This window comes from Dunckerocampus dactyliophorus, unplaced genomic scaffold (assembly GCF_027744805.1).
Source record: "Dunckerocampus dactyliophorus isolate RoL2022-P2 unplaced genomic scaffold, RoL_Ddac_1.1 HiC_scaffold_64, whole genome shotgun sequence".
Classification (NCBI taxonomy): Eukaryota; Metazoa; Chordata; class Actinopteri; order Syngnathiformes; family Syngnathidae; genus Dunckerocampus; species Dunckerocampus dactyliophorus.
In genome coordinates, this window is record NW_026559900.1 from 13,352 (window position 1) to 22,500 (window position 9,149).

A 9,149-nucleotide genomic window follows, 5' to 3' on the forward strand; every position below is an offset into this window, starting at 1 on the left:
GATGAAATGAGAAAAAAGGTGAAAAAATGGCAAAGTGTCAAGGGAGAAATTCAGAAACCCAGGCCGAGCTGCCTGGAGCCCAGGGGCGGCTGCAAAGTCTGTGGAGAGCCGCTGTGTCCCTGGATGAAATGAGAAAAAAGGTGAAAAAATGGCAAAGTGTCAAGGGAGAAATTCAGAAACCCAGGCCGAGCTGCCTGGAGCCCAGGGGCGGCTGCAAAGTCTGTGGAGAGCCGCTGTGTCCCTGGATGAAATGAGAAAAAAGGTGAAAAAATGGCAAAGTGTCAAGGGAGCTAGGCAGAAACCCATGCCTAGGGTCCTGGAGCCCAGGGGCCGCGGGAAAGTCTGTGGAGAGCCGCTGTGTCCCTGGATGAAATGAGGAAAAAGGTGAAAAAATGGCAAAGTGTCAAGGGAGAAATTCAGAAACCCATGCCGAGCTGCCTGGAGCCCAGGGGCGGCTGTAAAGTCTGTGGAGAGCCGCTGTGTCCCTGGATGAAATGAGAAAAAGGGTGGAAAAATGGCAAAGTGTCAAGGGAGCTAGGCAGAAACCCATGCCGAGCTGCCTGGAGCCCAGGGGCGGCTGTAAAGTCTGTGGAGTGCCGCTGTGTCCCTGGATGAAATGAGAAAAAGGGTGAAAAAATGGCAAAGTGTCAAGGGAGAAATTCAGAAACCCAGGCCGAGCTGCCTGGAGCCCAGGGGCGGCTGCAAAGTCTGTGGAGAGCCGCTGTGTCCCTGGATGAAATGAGAAAAAAGGTGAAAAAATGGCAAAGTGTCAAGGGAGAAATTCAGAAACCCAGGCCGAGCTGCCTGGAGCCCAGGGGCGGCTGCAAAGTCTGTGGAGAGCCGCTGTGTCCCTGGATGAAATGAGAAAAAAGGTGAAAAAATGGCAAAGTGTCAAGGGAGCTAGGCAGAAACCCATGCCTAGGGTCCTGGAGCCCAGGGGCGGTTCTAAAGTCTGTGAGAGCCGCTGTGTCCCTGGATGAATTGAGAAAAAGGGTGAAAAAATGGCAAAGTGTCAAGGGAGCTAGGCAGAAACCCATGCCTAGGGTCCTGGAGCCCAGGGGCCGCGGGAAAGTCTGTGGAGTGCCGCTGTGTCCCTGGATGAAATGAGAAAAAAGGTGAAAAAATGGCAAAGTGTCAAGGGAGAAATTCAGAAACTCAGGCCGAGCTGCCTGGAGCCCAGGGGCGGCTGTAAAGTCTGTGGAGTGCCGCTGTGTCCCTGGATGAAATGAGAAAAAAGGTGAAAAAATGGCAAAGTGTCAAGGGAGAAATTCAGAAACTCAGGCCGAGCTGCCTGGAGCCCAGGGGCGGCTGTAAAGTCTGTGGAGTGCCGCTGTGTCCCTGGATGAAATGAGAAAAAAGGTGAAAAAATGGCAAAGTGTCAAGGGAGAAATTCAGAAACTCAGGCCGAGCTGCCTGGAGCCCAGGGGCCGCGGGAAAGTCTGTGGAGAGCCGCTGTGTCCCTGGATGAAATGAGAAAAAAGGTGAAAAAATGGCAAAGTGTCAAGGGAGCTAGGCAGAAACCCATGCCTAGGGTCCTGGAGCCCAGGGGCGGTTCTAAAGTCTGTGAGAGCCGCTGTGTCCCTGGATGAATTGAGAAAAAGGGTGAAAAAATGGCAAAGTGTCAAGGGAGCTAGGCAGAAACCCATGCCTAGGGTCCTGGAGCCCAGGGGCCGCGGGAAAGTCTGTGGAGTGCCGCTGTGTCCCTGGATGAAATGAGAAAAAAGGTGAAAAAATGGCAAAGTGTCAAGGGAGAAATTCAGAAACTCAGGCCGAGCTGCCTGGAGCCCAGGGGCGGCTGTAAAGTCTGTGGAGTGCCGCTGTGTCCCTGGATGAAATGAGAAAAAAGGTGGAAAAATGGCAAAGTGTCAAGGGAGAAATTCAGAAACTCAGGCCGAGCTGCCTGGAGCCCAGGGGCGGCTGCAAAGTCTGTGGAGTGCCGCTGTGTCCCTGGATGAAATGAGAAAAAGGGTGGAAAAATGGCAAAGTGTCAAGGGAGAAATTCAGAAACTCAGGCCGAGCTGCCTGGAGCCCAGGGGCGGCTGCAAAGTCTGTGGAGTGCCGCTGTGTCCCTGGATGAAATGAGAAAAAGGGTGGAAAAGTAACAAAGTGTCAAGGGAGCTAGGCAGAAACCCATGCCTAGGGTCCTGGAGCCCAGGGGCCGCGGGAAAGTCTGTGGAGAGCCGCTGTGTCCCTGGATGAAATGAGAAAAAAGGTGAAAAAATGGCAAAGTGTCAAGGGAGCTAGGCAGAAACCCATGCCTAGGGTCCTGGAGCCCAGGGGCGGTTCTAAAGTCTGTGAGAGCCGCTGTTGCCCTGGATGAAATGAGAAAAAAGGTGAAAAAATGGCAAAGTGTCAAGGGAGCTAGGCAGAAACCCATGCCGAGCTGCCTGGAGCCCAGGGGCGGCTGTAAAGTCTGTGGAGTGCCGCTGTGTCCCTGGATGAAATGAGAAAAAAGGTGAAAAAATGGCAAAGTGTCAAGGGAGAAATTCAGAAACTCAGGCCGAGCTGCCTGGAGCCCAGGGGCCGCGGGAAAGTCTGTGGAGAGCCGCTGTGTCCCTGGATGAAATGAGAAAAAGGGTGGAAAAATGGCAAAGTGTCAAGGGAGCTAGGCAGAAACCCATGCCGAGCTGCCTGGAGCCCAGGGGCGGCTGTAAAGTCTGTGGAGTGCCGCTGTGTCCCTGGATGAAATGAGAAAAAGGGTGAAAAAATGGCAAAGTGTCAAGGGAGAAATTCAGAAACCCAGGCCGAGCTGCCTGGAGCCCAGGGGCGGCTGCAAAGTCTGTGGAGAGCCGCTGTGTCCCTGGATGAAATGAGAAAAAAGGTGAAAAAATGGCAAAGTGTCAAGGGAGAAATTCAGAAACCCAGGCCGAGCTGCCTGGAGCCCAGGGGCGGCTGCAAAGTCTGTGGAGAGCCGCTGTGTCCCTGGATGAAATGAGAAAAAAGGTGAAAAAATGGCAAAGTGTCAAGGGAGCTAGGCAGAAACCCATGCCTAGGGTCCTGGAGCCCAGGGGCGGTTCTAAAGTCTGTGAGAGCCGCTGTGTCCCTGGATGAATTGAGAAAAAGGGTGAAAAAATGGCAAAGTGTCAAGGGAGCTAGGCAGAAACCCATGCCTAGGGTCCTGGAGCCCAGGGGCCGCGGGAAAGTCTGTGGAGTGCCGCTGTGTCCCTGGATGAAATGAGAAAAAAGGTGAAAAAATGGCAAAGTGTCAAGGGAGAAATTCAGAAACTCAGGCCGAGCTGCCTGGAGCCCAGGGGCGGCTGTAAAGTCTGTGGAGTGCCGCTGTGTCCCTGGATGAAATGAGAAAAAAGGTGAAAAAATGGCAAAGTGTCAAGGGAGAAATTCAGAAACTCAGGCCGAGCTGCCTGGAGCCCAGGGGCGGCTGTAAAGTCTGTGGAGTGCCGCTGTGTCCCTGGATGAAATGAGAAAAAAGGTGAAAAAATGGCAAAGTGTCAAGGGAGAAATTCAGAAACTCAGGCCGAGCTGCCTGGAGCCCAGGGGCCGCGGGAAAGTCTGTGGAGAGCCGCTGTGTCCCTGGATGAAATGAGAAAAAAGGTGAAAAAATGGCAAAGTGTCAAGGGAGCTAGGCAGAAACCCATGCCTAGGGTCCTGGAGCCCAGGGGCGGTTCTAAAGTCTGTGAGAGCCGCTGTGTCCCTGGATGAATTGAGAAAAAGGGTGAAAAAATGGCAAAGTGTCAAGGGAGCTAGGCAGAAACCCATGCCTAGGGTCCTGGAGCCCAGGGGCCGCGGGAAAGTCTGTGGAGTGCCGCTGTGTCCCTGGATGAAATGAGAAAAAAGGTGAAAAAATGGCAAAGTGTCAAGGGAGAAATTCAGAAACTCAGGCCGAGCTGCCTGGAGCCCAGGGGCGGCTGTAAAGTCTGTGGAGTGCCGCTGTGTCCCTGGATGAAATGAGAAAAAAGGTGGAAAAATGGCAAAGTGTCAAGGGAGAAATTCAGAAACTCAGGCCGAGCTGCCTGGAGCCCAGGGGCGGCTGCAAAGTCTGTGGAGTGCCGCTGTGTCCCTGGATGAAATGAGAAAAAGGGTGGAAAAATGGCAAAGTGTCAAGGGAGAAATTCAGAAACTCAGGCCGAGCTGCCTGGAGCCCAGGGGCGGCTGCAAAGTCTGTGGAGTGCCGCTGTGTCCCTGGATGAAATGAGAAAAAAGGTGAAAAAATGGCAAAGTGTCAAGGGAGAAATTCAGAAACCCATGCCTAGGGTCCTGGAGCCCAGGGGCGGCTGTAAAGTCTGTGGAGAGCCGCTGTGTCCCTGGATGAAATGAGAAAAAGGGTGGAAAAATGGCAAAGTGTCAAGGGAGAAATTCAGAAACTCAGGCCGAGCTGCCTGGAGCCCAGGGGCCGCGGGAAAGTCTGTGGAGAGCCGCTGTGTCCCTGGATGAAATGAGAAAAAAGGTGAAAAAATGGCAAAGTGTCAAGGGAGAAATTCAGAAACTCAGGCCGAGCTGCCTGGAGCCCAGGGGCGGATGCAAAGTCTGTGGAGAGCCGCTGTGTCCCTGGATGAAATGAGAAAAAGGGTGAAAAAGTAACAAAGTGTCAAGGGAGCTAGGCAGAAACCCATGCCTAGGGTCCTGGAGCCCAGGGGCCGCGGGAAAGTCTGTGGAGAGCCGCTGTGTCCCTGGATGAAATGAGAAAAAGGGTGGAAAAATGGCAAAGTGTCAAGGGAGAAATTCAGAAACTCAGGCCGAGCTGCCTGGAGCCCAGGGGCCGCGGGAAAGTCTGTGGAGAGCCGCTGTGTCCCTGGATGAAATGAGAAAAAAGGTGAAAAAATGGCAAAGTGTCAAGGGAGAAATTCAGAAACTCAGGCCGAGCTGCCTGGAGCCCAGGGGCGGATGCAAAGTCTGTGGAGAGCCGCTGTGTCCCTGGATGAAATGAGAAAAAGGGTGAAAAAGTAACAAAGTGTCAAGGGAGCTAGGCAGAAACCCATGCCTAGGGTCCTGGAGCCCAGGGGCCGCGGGAAAGTCTGTGGAGAGCCGCTGTGTCCCTGGATGAAATGAGAAAAAAGGTGAAAAAATGGCAAAGTGTCAAGGGAGCTAGGCAGAAACCCATGCCTAGGGTCCTGGAGCCCAGGGGCGGTTCTAAAGTCTGTGAGAGCCGCTGTTGCCCTGGATGAAATGAGAAAAAAGGTGAAAAAATGGCAAAGTGTCAAGGGAGCTAGGCAGAAACCCATGCCGAGCTGCCTGGAGCCCAGGGGCGGCTGTAAAGTCTGTGGAGTGCCGCTGTGTCCCTGGATGAAATGAGAAAAAAGGTGAAAAAATGGCAAAGTGTCAAGGGAGAAATTCAGAAACTCAGGCCGAGCTGCCTGGAGCCCAGGGGCCGCGGGAAAGTCTGTGGAGAGCCGCTGTGTCCCTGGATGAAATGAAGAAAAAGGTGAAAAAATGGCAAAGTGTCAAGGGAGAAATTCAGAAACCCATGCCTAGGGTCCTGGAGCCCAGGGGCCGCGGGAAAGTCTGTGGAGAGCCGCTGTGTCCCTGGATGAAATGAGAAAAAAGGTGAAAAAGTAACAAAGTGTCAAGGGAGAAATTCAGAAACCCAGGCCGAGCTGCCTGGAGCCTCAAAGCGGATAGAAATAGCGTGGAGAGCCGCTGTTAAGCCAGACGCCCTCTGGCGGACACAGGCAGGAGTTGCAGTAAATGCATTGAAGTCAATGGGCGAGAGTACCCAATGCGCCAAAAAAGTGCTGAAAATATGACAAAGTGTCAAATGAATGGGAGTCAATGGGCGAGAGTACCCAATGCACAAAAAAAGTGCTGAAAATATGACAAAGTGTCAAATGAATGGGAGTCAATGGGCGAGAGTACCCAATGCACAAAAAAAGTGCTGAAAAAGTCCACACGAGCCTAGTCAGAAATGCAGGCCGAGGCGGCTGGAGCCCCAAAGCGGCTATAAAAAGCGTGGAGAGCCGCTGTCGCCCCGGAGAAACGGAGAAAAAGTGCTGAAAAAAGGCCCACGTCCTAACGGACCTAGGCGGAAGTGCAGGCGAGGCGGCAGGAGTCTGAAAACCGCTATAAAAAGCGTGGAGAGCCGCTGTCGCCCCGGAGAAACGGAGAAAAAGTGCTGAAAAAAGGCCTAAATCCTAACGGACCTAGGCGGAAGTGCAGGCGAGGCGGCAGGAGTCTGAAAACCGCTATAAAAAGCGTGGAGAGCCGCTGTCGCCCCGGAGAAACGGAGAAAAAGTGCTGAAAAAAGGCCTAAATCCTAACGGACCTAGGCGGAAGTGCAGGCGAGGCGGCAGGAGTCTGAAAACCGCTATAAAAAGCGTGGAGAGCCGCTGTCGCCCCGGAGGAACGGAGAAAAAGTGCTGAAAAAAGGCCTAAATCCTAACGGACCGAGGCGGAAGTGCAGGCGAGGCGGCAGGAGTCTGAAAACGGCTATAAAATGCGTGGAGAGCCGCTGTCGCCCCGGAGAAACGGAGAAAAAGTGCTGAAAAAAGGCCTAAATCCTAACGGACCGAGGCGGAAGTGCAGGCGAGGCGGCAGGAGTCTGAAAGCGGCTATAAAACGCGTGGAGAGCCGCTCGGATGATTTTTCAAAGTGTCAAATGAATGGGAGTGAATGGGGCAGAGTACCCAATGTGTAAAAAAAGTGCTGAAAAAACGACAAAGTCCACACGAGCCTAGTCAGAAATGCAGTCCGAGGCGGCTGGAGCCCCAAAGCGGCTATAAAACGCGTGGAGAGCCGCTCGGATGATTTTTCAAAGTGTCAAATGAATGGGAGTGAATGGGGCAGAGTACCCAATGTGTAAAAAAAGTGCTGAAAAAACGACAAAGTCCACACGAGCCTAGTCAGAAATGCAGTCCGAGGCGGCTGGAGCCCCAAAGCGGCTATAAAACGCGTGGAGAGCCGCTCGGATGATTTTTCAAAGTGTCAAATGAATGGGAGTGAATGGGGCGGAGTACCCAATGCGCCAAAAAAGTGCTGAAAAAACGACAAAGTGTCAAATGAATGGGAGTGAATGGGGCAGAGTACCCAATGTGTAAAAAAAGTGCTGAAAAAACGACAAAGTGTCAAATGAATGGGAGTGAATGGGGCGGAGTACCCAATGCGCAAAAAAAGTGCTGAAAAAACGACAAAGTCCACACGAGCCTAGTCAGAAATGAAGGCCGAGGCGGCTGGAGCCCCAAAGCGGCTATAAAATGCGTGGAGAGCCGCTCGGATGATTTTTCTAAGTGTGAAATGAATGGGAGTGAATGGGGCGGAGTACCCAATGCGCGAAAAAAGTGCTGAAAAAACGACAAAGTGTCAAATGAATGGGAGTGAATGGGCGGAGTACCCAATGCGTGAAAAAAGGTCTGGAAAAACGACAAAGTGTCAAATGAATGGGAGTCAATGGGCGGAGTACCCAATGCGCGAAAAAAGTGCTGAAAAAATGACAAAGTGTCAAATGAATGGGAGTCAATGAGTGTTTTGGTCGACCAGGAAAAAACGCGTTTACGGGAGAGGGTAAATCAGCCGAGAGGGGGGGGGGGGGTATACTTTACCCTCTCCCGTAAATGCCATTTTTCCTGGTTGACCAAAACACCTCCAGCACGATTTCGGAAACCCAGTTTTTAGAAACACTGACCTCCAGGGGAAGTACCGAGAAAAGCACACTTTTGAATCCGCTTTTGACGCACTGAAACACGGACGTGAGCTGGGGCCGTGCCGCTCTTGGAAAACCCCTGGAGGTTATTTTCTAAAACGGGTTTCCGCGTCCCCCCGGGCGCCCGTGTTGGGCCGCGCAAGGCGGTCCGGGCTGCCCGCCCCATCTGAGTGCCCCGTTGGGCCGCGTGCATGGCAGGCATCCAAGGAAGGCTGATGAGCAGCGGTGATGATGATGATGAGACACCAGCTGCAATTTTGACAAAGTGTCACCTCTCAAGCATTTCCAAGCGTGACACAAACAAAAGGGAACGGGAACTTTGATATGAGTGACTTGTGCTTCTTTTTCTCCAAGTGTCACTCCACAGCTGGCACCCAGGCTGTGTGACGCAGGTGTCCGACGAGGAGCGCCCGCGATGGGCCGCGTCAGGCGGCCCGGGCCGCGCTATCACCTCCGGATGACAACATCCAAAGGAGCACGTTGGTGCTTGCTGGGAGTTTGCGCACGCGATAGGCGACGCCTGGCGGCCCTGGCCGCGCCTCGCCAGCGGGTAATGACGACCGCGAGCGCCATGCTGCGCCGATGGAGCTGTCCGAGGAGCGAGAGCGCCCGCCATGGGCGGCATCCGGCGGCCCCTGGCCGTGCTTCGTCTGCGGGTCGCTCTCCACCTCCGGGTGGCCAATCCGAGGTGTCCGAAAAGTGTGTGCGCTCGCCATGGGCGGCATCCGGCGGCCTCTGGCCGTGCTTCGTCTGCGGGTGCACACTCGGAGCGAGGCTCCTGCTCGCTCCGGCGCGGTAGCTTTGTCCGCGCTCCACCTCCGGGTGGCGAATCCCAAAAAGCAGCACTTTGGTGCTACGAAGGTGTCAGAAGAGTGTGTGCGCCCGCCATGGGCGGCATCCGGCGGCCTCTGGCCGTGCTTCGTCTGCGGGTGCACACTAGGCGCGGTGGCTTTGTCCGCGCTCCACCTCCGGGTGGCGAATCCCAAAAAGCAGCACTTTGGTGCTTCGTAGGTGTCAGAAAAGTGTGTGCGCCCGCCATGGGCGGCATCCGGCGGCCTCTGGCCGTGCTTCGTCTGCGGGCGCACACTCGGAGCGAGGCTGCTGCTCGCTCCGGCGCGGTGGCTGGGTCCGCGCTCCACCTCCGGGTGGCGGAAGGAATCGAAAAGGAGCACTTTGCTGCTTCGCAGGTGTCAGAGGAGTGGGAGCGCCCGCCATGGGCGGCATCCGGCGGCCCCTGGCCGTGCTTCGTCTGCGGGTCGCTCTCCACCTCCGGGTGGCCCACTCCAAAGAAAATAAAAAAGGAGCCCAGCTCACTGGAAGGCAAGCTGAGGCTCCGGCGCGGGTAAGAGGGGCCCGCGCCTCACCTCCGGGTGTCCGACAAAGAGGAGCCGAGTGTGCTCATTGGAGGCCAGTGGGACCTCCGGCGCGGTAGCAGGGCCCGCGCTTCACCTCCGGGTGTCCGACAGAGAGGAGCCGAGTGCTCACTGGAGGCGAGTGACACCTCCGGCGCGGCCACCCGGGGGGCCATTGCCCCCCACCCGGCCGCGCTCGCACGCAC